The following is a 17,292-nucleotide window of genomic DNA, read 5'->3' on the forward strand; positions in this document are numbered from 1 at the left end:
TCTATTGTAATTAACTCTTTCAATTTTACTGTTGAAGAAGACCAAGTACAAATTCACTTTGTTAAAGTGGCCATGAAATTGAGGAAAGGCCTCGCACAAGTGGAGTAATTACAGTATGTTTCAAGTATTAAACAGAGAATAAACAATGTAATGCTTTTCTAATATTGAATTTCCTTTCCGTGCGCGACCAAGAGCATTTTTCATGCACTAGATTAGCTTTAAAAAAGAAAAAAGAAAAAGAGAAAACGCTGAATTTAGTGTTTATATTAAATCCTCAGTAATTACAAGTGCTACATAACCCATCCTTGCGTCCATAATATACTTCCTCTGCCACCAAAATCCAGCAATCTACCGCTATACAGATATATGCACTCCAGACACCATGCAGACAAATGGCAGCAAACCACACCTCAGAAATCACTGAAAGCATCACGCCCCAAATTCCGAGCAGTACAAAATACGTGAGTGGCACAAGTTTCAGTCCTTGGAAGCAAAGGAGAAGAGAGGGGTGTCTGACTCACAATGTGGATGAAGGAGATTATCAGAGGCGTTCCTGGCTGTTTCATGGGTCGCAGGCAGCCGAGGATTGTGGGGGAAGAATATGGTGGAGCTGTCATTGTGTTTTCGGGGAGAGGAGGGAGACGGTTTGTTTGAACCCGGGGAGTAAACGCTGTGAAAGTGGCGGAGCTGGCATATTTACAGCCGGGCTGTGCGCGGATGGGGGATTACAGGCAACGTTTGCATGTCACTCGTTTGACAGCATCATCTCATGTAGGTTTTGAAGGCTCTCCCTCATTAGCTGGGCTGGGGCTGCATTTAACACAGCTTTGGCTTCATAAAGACAATGGCTGGCAAACCTCAAGGCCTTGAACCAGCAACAAAGCAGTGGGTGACAGTCAAAGGGCCACCGCTCCGGTATAGCAGCAATGTAGCATCTTTGGAAAAATAAAAAATAGAAAAAACAAAATAATACCAAATACCAAAAAGACAAAAGAACCCAAAAATGATTGTTAATAGGTGTAAGCAAAACCAGCCGTGTGAGTCTTGGATGGCCAAAGAAAGAACAAGACATTAAAACAATATATAAAGATAACTGTGTGTTTATCATGAACAGTAATTATTTAATACTCACTCTATAGTGGATACCGTATATGGTGTTGTCCAAAATTTGGGTGAACATTGGCATTCAATAGAGTCCACTCAATGTATCCCGGCCATGCATTGTAAGAATTAGTGTACAACCAATGTTCACTCGCCAGGCCATATTTCCCAGCATGCACTTCAAACCACAATTAATAAAAAAAAGCAGACAAATTATTGTTTTGTGGCATCTTTTGTTGTTTTTCAAGGAATCTAAAGGGCAGTTTTGGAACAATGTTTATATTTCGAATATGAATTGTACATATGCCTGGGACAAGTGAATGGGCAGTGGTGGAAACCTTTCTTTATTAAAATAAAATGTTTTTTTGTTTGTTTTTGTTTTTTACCACAGACTGCGGCAACAAAACACGCACAGTGTTGACATAATTATTTAGCACCTGATTTATCGGTCCACTAGATCGAACCCCCAATGTAGGGAGTGATTTCAAACACCGCTGCAGTCTATGTTTTCCCATGAAATATTTTAAAGAATATCCCGGTCTTAAATGATTCTTTTTAGATGTTAGCATTTTAAAATACAGCTGTAGACTTTAATTAGTCAAGTATTCTTGCTCATTTAACTAATATGGAAAAAATGCTTCACACATATGATTGGAGCATCTGTCAGTCATCACAAAGGATGAGAATTTAGATTTTTTCATCAATATTTGGCCCCAACATCCTAAACAAAAAAGTGAATAGAAGCTGCAAAGGTACTGACAATCAAAGCTAAACAACATGCAAGAACCTTAAAATCCCAGACAGTCATCCTGCAGCTGATGACCTGGTTCACGTAGCACTGCTCCCCATAGGAGGATGGCTCAGAATACTGACAACAGATTTCCCTGTTACACAGGGCTATTTGACCAGTGGACCAGACTCTTTCACCTTCTTCTATTCAAGAGCTTTAGCCCTGGCAGAACAGTAGACAATGTACCAATTACCCTCTTCTCCAAACGGTAAGAAACCGTGGCCTTTGCAAACACATGTCACAGTGCGAACATCTCAATAAAATAGAAGCCGGGGACCCAGGAGGGTTGATGATTAGATGATGCAGGGAGAGGAGGAAGGTTAAAACGCAGTTTAAATGGCTCCTCCGTTTACCCTTTTCCTTTCTTGGCCTAGCGAGAGGAAGCAAACAAGCCCTTTCACTCTGACGTTTAGTCACAGCAAAGTATTTACCTAGCAATTACCCACAGATACCCGTCCTCTCGTTACTGCGTCGGGGCTCGGCAAAAAGGAACAAACAATAACAACAGTGGAGGCACCCCCCCTACCACCACCACCACCACCCGCCGACGGAGACACACGGTAATCCGGGCCGACAAGAGAAAGAGGGCTGCGGAGAAGAGCTGCGCGCCCAACGGAGACGAAATTGAAGTTGATTAAAAAGCAAACAAAACAAACCCTGTGACTAAACACAAACAGCCCACGCAGTTTGTGAGCGGGCCCGCACAAAGCTAATATGTAGCTAAAGCGAGCGCTCCTGTGGAGGCGGCATGAAAAAGACAAGCGTTTAAAAGGAGATCTGCCACCGTACGGCTGACATATTTACACAATTATGTGCAGGATCCGAAGCGGTGCAACCTTCTCCACAAAACATAAGAAGTTTTTTTTTTGTTTTGTTTTGTTTTGTTGTTTTCCCCCCCTCACTTGCCTACTTTTTTTTTTTTTTGCTTTGGTGTCAGGTTGAGTGGCTTTGAGTGTGCGACATAGATCAGTGAGGTATAGCCATCTGGCAGAACAGTGTCATCACTTCCCCTGATGGAGCTGCACTGACTCGCACAACTCCACATTAATTAATACACGCGACTGTCGCACTCGTTAAAGGCCCTGTGTTTTTTTAGAAGAAGCAGTTTTCAAATCAATGTTTTTTGCCCTGAAAACCAGTTGTGCAGACTACGTTAGGAATTATTAGATTTTTTTTTTATTTTTTTTTTTAATATTTATACAAGCGTCCATAAAATAAGTGTTTAGAGCCCCATGAAAAAAACTGATGCTTTGTTAAACCATCCATATGTTTAAAGGGAGCAGAGGAACCACCTGACTGACCTGAGTTTTGTCATTAACCTGCAAGTGTGTGAGTGTGGGGGGGACTAGGGCTGTCTCTGCCCTTTATAACATCACACAGTCTCATGTAATGGGGGGGAAATCATTTCACCAGAAATGTTCATACTTGCTACTGAAATCACTCCTGCACTTTATGTGCTAAAACAGTTTGCACTCTCATTTTAATGTTTATTTTGTGATTGTCGTTATTTTGTGTGTTAGTTGTGGATGTGTGATGTTGCCTCTCTTGGCCAGGTCACCCTTGTGAAAGAGGTCTTGATCTCAATGGGCCTTTTATCTGGTTAAATAAAGGTGAAATAAAAAAATAAATTATGACTTCAAAAGACATTTTTCAACACACTTCTGGGAGACAGACTGGGGACACACTGAAAGGCTGGGGACACACTGAAAGGCTGGGGACACATGGTTGTTGGAAGACGCTGTTTAAGTGAACTTGCTTGAAATATCACATTGCATAAACCTTATGGGTGTTTATACAGGTTTGACTGAAATTCTTGTTTGTTCTTGCAAAGAGCCGAGCTAAAAGGCAACCTATAGAAGCTTTGAAAGGAACTCTGGTGAGACAGGTGAGCATTTCCCTCATCAAAACAGAGCTGGAACTAGTTTATAAATCTTTAAGGTATTCAAAATGGATGTAGGTATGGAATGAAGGAATCTCTTGATATGATTAATTTCACATGTATGGAAGAGTTTTTGGTTAATGACAATACCCATTATTTTGGGAGTTTTACTCCTCATATGTATTGCATGTAAAATAGCAGGAAATCTAAATGGATTCTGGCCACGGATGCAAAAACTACAGTCCAAATCCTCATGGACGTTCCAGTGACTTCTCTGTGGAATTGAGCCACTTCTGAAAGACATAATAAAAGGTATAATGCGATGGGCAATTAAATCCAGCCCTCAGACCACACAGGCCCTATATGCATATTCACTCTCCCAGCGAAATCCATAGGAATTGCCAAGTCATCTCCCATGTCTCTGAGGCATTTCGCGTACAATGGCACTTTTATCATATGCTTATCAGTGGCGGTGGCCCCCGACTCTTATGGAGCTCGATCTTTTGGCCCCTCAATCACGGAGCATATTACTCCTCTGTCAGAGCAAAGCACTTCCTAACGACAGGGAGGCCAGCTGGGACTGAGGAGAGGGCAGGAGGCACACGCATTAACATAATAATCCAGCCACGCTCCCCACAGGCCCCGCGGCCAGACAGCATATTAGGTAGGGGCCCCCCATGTGAAGGTCCCTCGCAGAGAAATAAAGCTGCTTTACGGCAAGGCTGTCAACCTTTGGCTGGGCTCGGCCTCTACCTGCGCTAATTGTTAGAATGCAGGAGGGGAAGGACAAGGAAAAGAAATAAGAATTCCAGATATTATCACGCAGCCTCGCGAGTGCAAACACAGTTTTCCCAGCTCAGATGTCTGGGTAACGCGAGGTTTCACTTAACCCAGTTGTGTGAATTGTGCTTCTTTCTTTCTTTCTTTCTTTCTTTCCGTCTCTCTCCCTCCGCTGACGCCCTGCTTTGTTGCCCTCGACATCATATCGCGACGCAACACAACCCAGGAGCCTGACACACATAGCTGAGCGCAGGAAGCATCTCCTCGCCTCCACGCGCTCAATTGAAGTGCGACTCGGAGCGACGCAAGCTTTGAGGACGAGAGAGAGAGAGAGAGAGAGAGAGACCGAGCAGGGGTTTCCACGGCGTTCCCCGTGGCGCAACAACCAGGGGAGTGTTAGCAGCGGCGCCGCGGCCTGTGATCCTCCGGACCCGAGGTCCCCTGGCACCCCGGCTGCTGCGGCGGTCCGCCACGTTTAGATCCACACGGGACACCCTCCATCATTGCGTCAAGGCCGACCCTAATAAACGAGACGCTGCTTACGCCCCCTGGAGACACAACAGATAGAGAGAGAAGAAGAAGAAGAAGAAGAAGAAGACACACAAGAGCAGCGAGGAGGAAAGACACAAGTTCAGCCTTTCTTTTTTTGGGGGGGGGGGGCTTCAGCGTCTGCCAAAGTCGATGTGGCGTCACTTCCAACCGGCGGAGGGAGGGAGGGAAGGAAGGCTTTCTGAGCGAGAAGAAGAAGAAAAAGACGAAGTTATGGATTAGGAAGGCAGCAGAAAAGAGCTGCGAGGAGCATTTTTCCACAGGAGGGCTGTCGAGGTGCCGGGCTGACAGTCAGAGAGACCTCTAACGCGAGTGTCCCACTGACTGCTGCTGTACGGCTGTCAGTCGCCAGCTGAGGGAGGCCTACACCCCACCGCCCCCCCCGACTGAAGACTCTCCACTCGCAGTTCACAAACAGCGACACCTCGGCGGAGGCAGAGGGGGAGGAGGAGGAGGAGGAGGAGGAGGAGGGGAAAGAGGGATCTCCACAAACCATTTTGATCAAGAGACAAGGTAGCGGGTGAGGTGGACCTCTCCTCCTCCTCCACCTCCACCCCTTTTCCGCCAGCCCGCCCACCCCCACCTTGCTCCCACCCCACGAGGAGACGACTCTCTAATTGGTGGAGAGGGCAGCCCGTCCGTGGCCGAGCGCAGCCCCTCAGATCTCTCCCAGGACAGCCCAGGCAACGTGCCAATTACTGCCAATTGTCGGGCGGCCGGTTGAGATGTGGACAGTCGTCCCGCGTGGGATGAGCGCAACGAGAAGGGGGCCGGCCGAGCGGGCGCCCGCTGATGTGATACAAGAGGGGTGCATTATTGCCCCTTTTTAGCCCACGAACTTTGATAAAACAAACCGTTTTTTCCTCCCCCCCCCCCCCCCCCCGTTTTCCCTCCAGTCGATTGATCGAAGTTGACGAGCAGCCGGCGGGAAAAAAAAAAGACGGAGTTACGACAATATCGGCCTCCACCCGAGCAGCGACGTCAGGCCTTAAAACTGAGCATGTGGTTTTCCGGGGGGCCGTTATTGGGGGCGGTGGGGGTCGTTTTTGGTGGAGGTGGAGGACATATAGTACTTCATCAATTATCCATTAGCCAGTCACCGTGGTATAGGTCAAACCCAGAGCACAACCTCTCCCTTCAGCAGCCAGACACAAGCAGAGAGTAGCAGGCGATTACACCCCCCCCCCCCTCCCCCGCAGCTCATAACAAGAGAGGCCGGAGAATGTAGAGGAAGAGGAAGAGGAGGAAGAGGAGGAGGAGGAGGAGGAGGAGGAGGGAAAACAGTCATAATTCTTGTTCAAGTAAAAATCACTGTAATGCTCTTTAATTGTGTAGGCAAAAATCTTTTCAAAAGAGCATGGTAATTTTACCCCGCTGAATTATTCAGCGCACATTAATAACGGTCGGGCCGTTGTGGATGAGAGTGGCTGTTTTAGGGAGTGATGAGCTGCCGGGGTTGGAGGACGGGAGCCGCGCTGAGGCAGTTTTTAAGACTCCCGGCTTTTAAGAGTTACATTTTCAAGTAAACAATGTTTTTTTTTCTCTCTCTCTCTCTCTCTCTCTCTCTCTCTCTCCCTCTCTCTCTCTCTCTCTCTCTCTCTTGCTCCTTCGTTAAGACCCAGAATAACCCTGAATGGCGCAGGGGGCCGGATGTTAAGGCAGAGAGTCAGACATAAGTGTAAAAGACATTTGAGTGGGGACAGTTGCTTGGTGAGTGGAGTGTTGTTTTAATGAATAAAGACACATTTTTAGTGGGCTAGAATGCCAGAAATACTCATTTTTGTGTCTAAATGTTTAAAACATATATATGAAATATTGCTAAAATACAGAAGAAAATCGAGTCGGCATGAAAAATCATATTCTGCTACAGTTACGAAAGAGACAGCACTGCTGATTTAATACTGGTCACTTAAACAGCAGGTTTTTTTCTTTTTTTTAAATTGGGCCTTTCTCCCAGCTGAATTGCCTCCATGATGCCAGACTGGAGATGGATGTATTAGTTTGGTTTTAACAGGATTCTGTGGACATGGAAATAAATGCAGACAGGAAACTGAGATTTCACAGCGGCTTTGTGACACATGGGCTGTCTATGTAAAGGTCAACCACAATACAATACTCCACTGTAGCTGCATTGCTGAACTGTCCAACACAGTCTCGTGCACAACTGCAAAAAGCACGACTTCATCAGCAGTTAGTAAGTTACAGTTTCCAACGGGAGCAACAGCAAGGTGGATTTGCAGAGGAACGAGTGAAGCAGAGGGAGATCCAGCCAGTGCTTTACGGGACAGTAATGCAAATTCAAATACAGCGTAATGTTCCTTTTCGTCACAAATGGGCACCGTTTCATCAGACTTTTTCGAGATAATGGCGACACTCAGATGGTTTTTGCACGTGTGAGCAGAGTGTGGCTATGTGATTATCAGCTGTCCAGGTCGCGAGAGTGGCGCTGGCGAGGTCGGACTCAGACAGGAACGGTCACAGTGGAGATGTGGTGAGGGGGGGCCCGCTACAACCGTCAGAGGAGAGATTCCAGGCGACAGAGAGCGCTTTCAAGAAAGCCATGCAAATGAGAATTTGCATGAACTACGCACCAGCTAAGGTAATATACATAATTGGGGGATGGGGGAGCTGGTGCATGTGTGTGTGTGTGTGTGTGTGTGTGTGTGTGCGTGTGCGCGTGCGCACGTGCGTGTGTATGCATGCGTGCGTGCGTGCGTGGAGGAGTGGAGGGTATTCCTCCATCAAATACGGACATGAAGCAACACTTTCCATCCTTAATAATTAATACGAAACAGACCACGTGCGCACGCACACACACAGTCAAACTGCCTGGGAAGCTTATCATCCATCCCATGAACAATGACACATTAACACAGTGAGCCTGGTTAAAAGCATAAAAGTGCCCAGGATAAAATAGACTTCCTCCTCCACTTAGAACAGGGAGGGAGAAAAGCAACAAATGCATTTCATGTCAGAAAGAACACAGCCATCCCTTTTCCACTCAGAATATTTTTGGATTAACGCAGCGACACAGATGCAGGAGGGGAGGGGAAAGAGAGAGGGTGGGAGTGGGGATGTTGGAATGAGTGCAGGCAGGGCCTGCAGGAGAAAAACAGTGTGGAAGTGTAATGCCTCTTAATGTCAGCCAGAATATCACAAACAAGCACGGTGGCAGAAGAGGGAGAGGGGAAGGAAAAACAGAGGCTTCACCTCTCCAGGGTGGAAGAAGAATGAGTGCAGGGCAGAACGCTGGTGGCTGAAAGTGCAGCGGACGTCGGTGGAACTGGTTGGACGTTCCCGACCCATCCTGACCTGAGACGGGATCCTTGGAATTTAATTGCCGTCAACGCATGAGGCTTTCCAGGTTCGCCATCAAGGCCCGTTGGTACCGAGGCCCCGGCGCTGAATTGATTAAAGCTAAATACGCTGACTCCTGCACCGCTTGTTTGTTTATCCAGCTCTGAGCCTCAGAACTGTATTTAAAAGCTGATCTGGCTCCTTCAGACAGCGGGCGCATCCGACTTCCTGTTGTCGACTCGTGGTTGAAAAAGGAAAAAAAAAAAAACCTGCTTCTGCAGCCTTCGACGTCCTACAGCACTTTGTGCGCCGAAAGAAAAGAGTTAATTAGAAATACAAATTCTCCCAGATTGTTATTAATGGGGAACTGTAGAGTAAGCAACACATATTTTGTGCCCATAAGTAATTCTCAGGTATCTTTGATCTGCGGCCCACAGCGGATGCTGCTGCGTGCCGCTGCCTGAGCTTCTGGGACTCTGCCAGCGCCAGACATCTGGCTACTTTGTTATCATTGGCTGATCCGCTCCCGCGAGGCCACTCTCGTGACACCAGGCACAGAGTGTCCTGGCAAGGAAAATTATCAGCACATTTTGAGTGGATTAGAGTTCCAAAGTGGTCCTCAAATCTCCACAGGGGTCTGCTGGTGAGCCGAGTGCTTCCTCTCTCTCTCTCTCTCTCACTCTCTCTCTCCGCCAGGGGTTTTTCCTCGGGGCTCCGTTTTTTGTTTTTTGTTTTTTTCCCGACGACGCCGTCTTTCCGATACAGAAAGAGAGAGAGAGAGAGAGAGAGAGAGAGAGAGAACGCCGCGCTCGCTTGCCCGCCCGCCGTTGCATCACGGGTTTTCGGGCGCCGTCTTTTCATCGCAGGAAGTGATGAGAGTCGCCAATTACGATCTGTCAGACGCGGGGGGAGGGGGGAGGATGCGCTGGGTGAAGGTTTCCCCTGATTAAGCGGGGAGAGGGTAAAGGAGCGCACCGGAAGGGAGGGCCGCGGTTGGTTCCTCTCTGCCGCTCCGCCGACCGTCGTGGCAGCAGAGAGGAACAGCAAAAAACACGCGGGAAAAAAAAAAAGCGAAACAAAAAAACGCATCAAGCGCGCATTTGTTTCCACCGACTAATGCACTTTTCTTGTTCTTCAAAATGTGCAGCTACGACTTTCTCTCCGTCACGCTCCTAATATACCTTTGCCTTGAGCTTTCCTCTCCAAAAAAAGGAGGAAAAAAAGAAAACCCCATAAAGGCGTTAAGTACGACTCCGATTCAAAAGGTTGTGTCTGGCAATCCGTCACACAAAGCGCTAGTTTAGAGGTCAAAGAGAGGAATGCTGCCTAAGCAGCGGCTAAGTGCTGGGGTGGGCGGGGCCGCGGCCCGGAAAGCCGTGATGTGACAATGTGAGCCTTATTCACGGGATTGATTGAGGTATCGTGTCTTCTCCCCCTCCTCCACCTCTTTTTTTTTTTTCTCCTGGCGTTTCCATTTGTGAATACAAAGCTGCGGTGACCCATAAATATTACATGGTGTGGAGATGCAAAGCAGGAATTAATGACTGGGGTGTGTGAGTGTGTGTGTGTGTGTGTGTGTGTGTGTGTGTGTGTGTGTGTCAGAGAGAGAGGGAGAGAGAGGGTGAGTGAGAGAGAGAGCGTGTGTATGGCAGTTCCCTGTGGGATTGTGCTTAGACAGGCGGGCATGGAGAGGGTGTGGTATCTCTCTCTCTCTCTCTCTCTCTCTCTCTCCCTCTCCTTCTCCAACACACACGCACACACACACGCACACACACACACGTGCACATATGCAGAGTGTGTGCTCTGTCTTTTCTCCACATCTCTACTGGGCAAGTGTGCTAACCTGCATGTCAGGAGCTCTGTTGTCACCCACATTTCAGTTTTCTCTGAGCCAACACGGGAAACACGCACCCTGTCAGTGGAGAGAATGACTGAAGGTGTTTCAATCTCAAGACAATAACTCAAGCAATTTTAAGAAATGCAACAAAGTCTCTGCACTTTCCGCCTCTCTATTTCCAAAAATAATTTGATTTTAATTGTATTATCCCTGACTTTCCTTTGTGTTTTAGGGCTTCATTGGGTATTTCCCACCTTTTTTAGGCATTTCAGGCCACTAAATAAGACGTTAGGTCAATACATCTAATCTAATCTAATCTAATCTAGATGATCATCAGTACCTGTGTTTCCATTAGTTGTTGTTTTTTTCGCAAAATAAAAGCAACAAAGTACAATTGCGATTTTTAAAGGTGCTTCCATTGAATGGTTTGAAGTGCATAAGCCGTAACTCTCGTAAAATCTCGTCCTGCAAGATCCCACTTTGAAGAGGATGGAGGTCCAAAATTGCATGTATAAATCTGCATTTTGATCTTGTTTGTGCGCCATTTTCACTCAAAGTCAACTGGTCACGTGACCCCGTACGTCACGTCCTTCACGTGTAAATGCGAAAAAAGAGTTTCCATTACACTTTTGAGATATACCTCAATATGGATACGCCTGAAAAACCACCTCATTAGAGCGTAGAAACCTTTTCGCGATATTTGAGAGGTTTTTCCAAGTTTAGGTGTTTCCATTATCAGTTTTTGATTGCGATATTTAGGTTTTTTTGCAATTCCAGGGGTAATGAAAACGCAGCTACTGACTGATATCACAGTGTATATTTTGAGATCTCGTTATTTTACTGCTGCACTTTCTGGTTTTAATCTTCCTACTATTTGAGATTTGCTGATTTAATGCTTCTTTTTTCGGCATACCGTTTTAGGTGACGGAAAAAATTATTGGTCTCCGACTGTCCACACCGGCTCTGACTGCTGGGATCAAGTCGCTTTCCTGATCAACAAAGCAAATACTCCAAACCCTGTCACAGAGTGCAGCCGATGCACGACCGGGGGCACGCCAAGGCGACGATGACGACGATGACAATGCGTGAGGTTTTCCAGTGAGAGAAAGAGAGAGAGAGAGGAGGGAGAGAGAGAGAGAGGAAGAGCGACGGAGCGGGGGGCAAAGAAGAGTACAAAGAAGAAAGGGAAAAAAAGAGAGGAGAGACTGAGCTCAGCTTTTCTTCTCTGCTTAGCATGATGAATCAGTTGAGGAGGGGCCACTTGACACCTGTCACCTCACCAGCCAGGCACAATTACCTCCGGGGGGAGGACGGGAGACTTGCTGGGGAGTTGTGCACGGCTCCCAGTGAAATAGGCCGGCGTTTGAAGATCATTAGTGTTACAGGCCCTGTCTTCGTGGCCCTGTCCAACCTCCTGAGTGGCTGCCTTTGATCAGCACGCTGCATTTTTTTTGTCAATAGGCACGGGTACACCGCATAAATTATAAAGTTATACACACAAACTCAGCAGGTAAGCTGCCACGCTCAATTTTCCGCCCGGGGGCTGAGGATGGGGCCCGTCATCACCAGTAACCAGTGTCACGAGCCCTTTGCGGCCAATGACGTGAGGCGGCCTCGTGTGGCTATCGCATTCGGGCGAATGACATGGCGGCGCTGGCAGTCACATGTTGTTTGGCAAAATAATAATAATGATCCAAAGTGGGGCTACCTCAAAAAGATTTAAAATTTGTCAAAACTGAGGTTCTGTCTTTTAATTAAAATATTGCAGTGGTGCGACTCCTCCATATTAACATTTATTTTGAAAATAATGCACTCATTGTAAGTTGCTTGTTGCTGGCAAAGGAAATGACAATGCACAATATTATTATATTGTCAGCGTAATATAATGTATGCCCAAAAAAGACAAGAAAGAAAAAAAAATAAACATTTTTCTTCCCGTTTTCTCAAGTCCTGCAAATTCTGCTAGGTAAGACAGCACAATAGGAATTTGTTTTTAGAAGATGCTGTAAACAGAGGGCTAAATATCCTGGGTTTTTTTCTTATATAACTAATCATACAACCCTGCTATACCAAAGTCTAGGGTGGAAAATAAAAATTAATATCGGCAAAAAATATCAGATTTATTTTGCTAAGCGACTGAAAGATGTAAATTGAGGGGTAGATGGGTTCTGTGAAAACTGATGAGGAGTCTGCCTATACATATAGGGTGAAGCAGAACACGGAGTGCAGTACACAAGACTCCACTGATCACAAACATTCAGATGTCACTCAGCCGCAGCAGCCTGCCCTCGCAAAGTATTGTGCTCGGCAGTGCACTGCAGCAGTTTCAGCGAACGCGGTGTGGAAAAAAAAAAAAGAAATCATCATTATAGCTGATGAGGCGAGGGGCTCGGAAGGGTGACAGCGTGACAGCAGTGAGCTTTTTAATTTGTCGGATCAGATTGTGACACGCTCCATCACAGGATGCGGGAAATCTTTTCATTTGTGCAGAAGAAAGAGGGAAAGGAGGTCAATTAGCATCAGCCATTAGACAAGCCGGTGACAAGCGATATATTACAGCGCGGGACAGCCATACTAATGAGGGAGGCAGCGGAGGCGCTCGCTCAGGTCGGGCGGCCTCGGCGCTATCATCCCGTCTGCGGTGATCACTCGTACGCCGCCTGACACGCGCACGGCGCAGGTGTAATCTCATTTGTGGGCGGCGGCTTCCTTGTCGTCGTCGTCGTTCGAGGTCAAGTTTGCTCAAAGAAGCGCCTGTCATGTCAAACGTTAGCAGGAGGGAAGCGCGCGCAACGCCGCCACGCAGTTTAAAGTCATTCGCACTCCACGTTTTTTTTTTCCCCATGGCTTTTTTTTTTTCAGTGAACGCCGAACCATCAAGCATGGAAAACATATGATGGTGCAGGCTATACGGTCTGTGTCATAAGTGTCATAAGAGAGAGGATCTCATTTTATCAGGACACAATTCCAGAGCAAAGCAAGATTTATTTTATTTTATTTTTTCCTTTTTCTTTCGGCGGGGTTTATTTGACTGGCTGTCAGGTATCGCGCACCTCTCTCGATATTGATCTGAAGGACCTAAAGGTATGTGACATCATTATGAGGCTTGACCTTATCATCTGCTGCCCTGCAGCTCATAGACAGGTCTGGGCCAGAATCTAATGGCAACTGCCCCTTCCCCCCCAACACCACCACCACCACCACCTACACCATCCACCCAAAAGGTTGCAAGCTGGCGTGTAGAAGGGAAATCGGCGGCCGTGTTATTTGTTTTCCTGACCTCGTGGCACATTTGACTCCGAAGGCCTCCCTCCGAAGGCCAGTCAAGGCCTCGGGTCGGCGTTGAGATAATATCCTCTTAAGGTGGCGGTTCCAAGACGGCTCACGGTCGATTAGAATAAAAATGATTACATTAAATCGCCAATCACAAATATTCTACAAAAACAACTTTAGGGCATCTAAAATTCCCAACAGACAAAGCAGGCAGCTAACCAGCTGATCGCAGGGACCAGGGGAGGCCAAATATTTCCTTCACGGTTGGTGGAGACCCAAACAAAGTTCCTTCAAAAGGCAGGGCAGCTTTATGTCGCAGCCAAGTGCAATGCCGCCACTGCTTGCACTGGCGATGCAACGGCTACATTTAAAATGTATGCCATCCTGAACAGAGGCAACATCGAAACGCAGCACAGTTTATGGAGGGGAACTATCTCGTGCAGGATCTCCATTAGATAATTTCAGTAGAGAAAATCGACCGGAGGTTGTTGGAGACCTCTGGTTTCTGAAGTAATGAAAACAACAAAAGAGGCAGCAAAAAGCTTGGAGGAAGCATGAAGCCGTGCGGGAAATGAAGCAAAGTTGGGCCTTAGCATTTGGAAGGTGCATTCATGTATTGTCGTGGTACTCGAGATTGTCATTGGTATCAAGACCACCTTTTTTTCATCTCGGAGGCATTTTAACTCTGTCTTTGGTGCGGTTGGTGCGGTCTTGACTACAACACTAGTTTGATGTCCCAAATACAGGTGGAAAACTGGACTTGTAAAACATCTGAGGTGTGTCTTAATCTTGTTCCACGGCCACAAAGAAAGAAAGAAAAAAAATCAATGACAGTCAGTGTTGTTAATTATTGCATCTTTCTTTTTTTAATGCACAGACTTAATTAATATCCTGATCAGGGAAGAAAATTGGTCACCATTCTCCAACAATTCAGGGCTGATTAAATGTAATAATATTGTAAACACGACAGTGCAATTTGATTCAATAAATAAATAAATTGATATTTACTTATTCTCTCCAGCCAACCAATTCAATACTATATTTCCATTTTTCACTTTTACACTTTATACAGTTCAGTACATTTCAAGCACTCCTTCCTCCATCTCAGGTGCTGAGCCCACTTGTTTCCACACTTAGCAAATCCTGAATCCTCTTGCGTAGGTATTTAACCAGCGCGCCGAAGCCACGCATCATCCCTGGTGGAATCTACTGTCACACATCCCAGGTAAGGCAGGCCGAAAAAATAAAAATGGAATGCCCCCGCCCCACACACACACACACACACACACAAACACACACACACACCCGTCTTGCCACCGTCTTGATCTGATCTCTTTGCTCTCGCCTTAAGTGAGATCCTCGCCTCTTTGTAGGCCCTCTCCCAACCAGCGCTGACCTCCTGCTCCCACATGTAAAGAGCTCCACCAGATCACAAGAGGGGGGATGCGTGCGTGTGCATGGGGGGGATTGGCGGACTTCAAGTCGAGAGACTTCATCCACTTCGCTCTGCACTCCTCCTCCGCCTCTCGCCAGCTTTTGTCTCAGCATCGAGTCTAGGAGATGCTGGAGCGGGTGAGGTGGGGTGGGGGGCGGAATACCTCGTTGGCGGCGCAAAGGAGCGGCTCCGTAATAAAAACAGCTGTCTCTGGTGGTCCGGGTGTAATTGGGATTGTTAACGTTGGAGAGCTCCTGGGGGAGGCGGAGAGCAGCGCGTCTTTGTGTAAAGCACACAGACACCTCGGCAGCACTCGCTTTATGCCGGGGTAAATTGAGAGAGAGGGAGAGAGAGAGAGTGTGGGGGTGGGTGGGGCTGGGGGGTGGTTGAGGAGGTGGGGAGGGGGGGGGGGGTGAAAGCAAACAAGTCACCTGAGTTATATCAAGCACCCTGCTTGCATGTGCGCACGCTCTCTCTCTCTCTCTCTCTCACTCACTCCGTTTTACCTGGGCTTCACTTTTATTTTTAGGCGGCGAGGATTTATTCACACGCAGGAAAAGCGCCTTGAAGTGAGAACACACCTCTCTTTATCCTTTCCTGCAGCTATTCTACCGAGGGTTGGCGGTTTCTGTTGTTTTTTTTAGTTTTTTTAGTTAAAGCAAGGGAAGACTACAGCGTGGAGACAAGTCTTTGTAAGATAGCAACATTCCCTCCAATTACTGGGGCGCAGTGATGACACAAAGTGAGGCCAGGGAGTTTATAATATACTGTATGTATATTGTGTGTGTATATATACATATATATATATATATATATATATATATATATATATATATATATATATATATATGTATATATATATATATATATATATATATATATACATATATATATATATATATATATACATATATATATATATGTACATACATATATATATATATGTATATATATATATGTACATACATATATATATATACATGTATATACATGTATATATATATATATATATATGTATATACATGTATATATACATATATCCCACCACCTCCGTCGGGAGTCATGCTGAGAAGGAAAAAAAATATAATACAATTGTGGAATTGTGGGGGCAAAAAAACCAACCAGGTCTTCAGGGGTCCAGGATTTAGTCTTTGCTAAATTTTGAAATGTTTTCCTCAAATGTAAAGACTTTCGCTGAAATGTGTAGGCCTATAGGCTGCAATTAGAGGCCATTCTAGCGAAACAGCGTGAAAAGATCTGTCTCTGACCTGAAGTGAAGTCTGCGATTCCTCCTGAAATATGTTTTGCCATTGCAGGCCCTTCAAAAGTGAATCTGTTTAGCAGTCCGACATTCCACTCTAACTATAAACGTGCTGTATGCACAGGCTGCGTGTCCAAGGCTGAGATGCATGAACACACTCAGCAAAAGTGGTGAAAATGTACTTGAAAGTCAATCGCCGGGGAGCAGCCCGACCTGATTTATTTGACATATATATACTTTTTTTTTTGTATGTGTGTGTGTGTGTGTGTGTGTGTTTCATTGTGGATGAAATTTTCAAACACCAATTTAGAGGTGGTGAAATATAAATGATTTCTTTAAAGTTTCATCGTAAATCAGTCTGCGGGTGTATGTGAGCAGACACTGATTGCTCCTTGACATCTTGCGAGCCTGATCCCCGTGTGGGCGCTCGTGTGCATTGTTGTCCTGCTGCAGAGGATGGGCATAGATGTGTGAGCACCCTGGTGCCTCACTCTGCGTTTAAAAGTGATGCACAGGGAACAGCAGCCTGCCTTTGGCTTCGCAGACATTGTGTCACATCTGATAAATAAATAAATAAATAAATAAAGTATAGGGAGGGGAATGGCCCACGGTGGCTCACGCAAAGACTTGACGCGCAGGGGGCGCGCCTCAGCGCCACCGCGCACTCACGTCACAGCCTCCGTTGCAAGTGCACGCGCACGCTGGCGCGCGATGCCGTGAGGAAGGCTGCGGACACGCGTGTTCACGAACGCGGCCTTCAGCGTCCGGTGAGGAGGACGAGGGGTGTGTTCGCTGAAATGTGACAGAGGTGCGAAGAGATTTTAGGGAAACGAGCCACACCGGCCGTCGGAGAACAGCATGGCAGCCTGTTGAGGAGCGTACACACACACATACGCGCACACGCACACACACATACGCGCACACGCACAGAGAGAGAGAGAGAGAGAGAGAGAGAGAATTAGAAGACACGGAGAAAACAACACCACCCACCACCAGATACTTGGACCGCAACAATGATATCATTAAACAAATCAGGCTCTTGTTAATTACGAGCTAATGTTTTAATGACGTAAGCGACGCTACTGCCGCT

At 46.5% G+C, this 17,292-nt stretch overlaps 1 protein-coding gene across 1 annotated transcript in view; it reads left to right on the forward strand.

Annotated features, from left to right (window-relative positions):
* Positions 1-17,292, forward strand: part of LOC142892901 (nephronectin) — a 342,593-nt gene that overhangs the window by 260,728 nt on the left and 64,573 nt on the right. The window lies entirely within an intron of this gene.

This window comes from Nelusetta ayraudi, unplaced genomic scaffold, assembly GCF_046127955.1.
Source record: "Nelusetta ayraudi isolate G7.1 ecotype Tasmania unplaced genomic scaffold, CSIRO-AGI_Nayr_v1 ptg000004l, whole genome shotgun sequence".
NCBI lineage: Eukaryota > Metazoa > Chordata > Actinopteri > Tetraodontiformes > Monacanthidae > Nelusetta > Nelusetta ayraudi.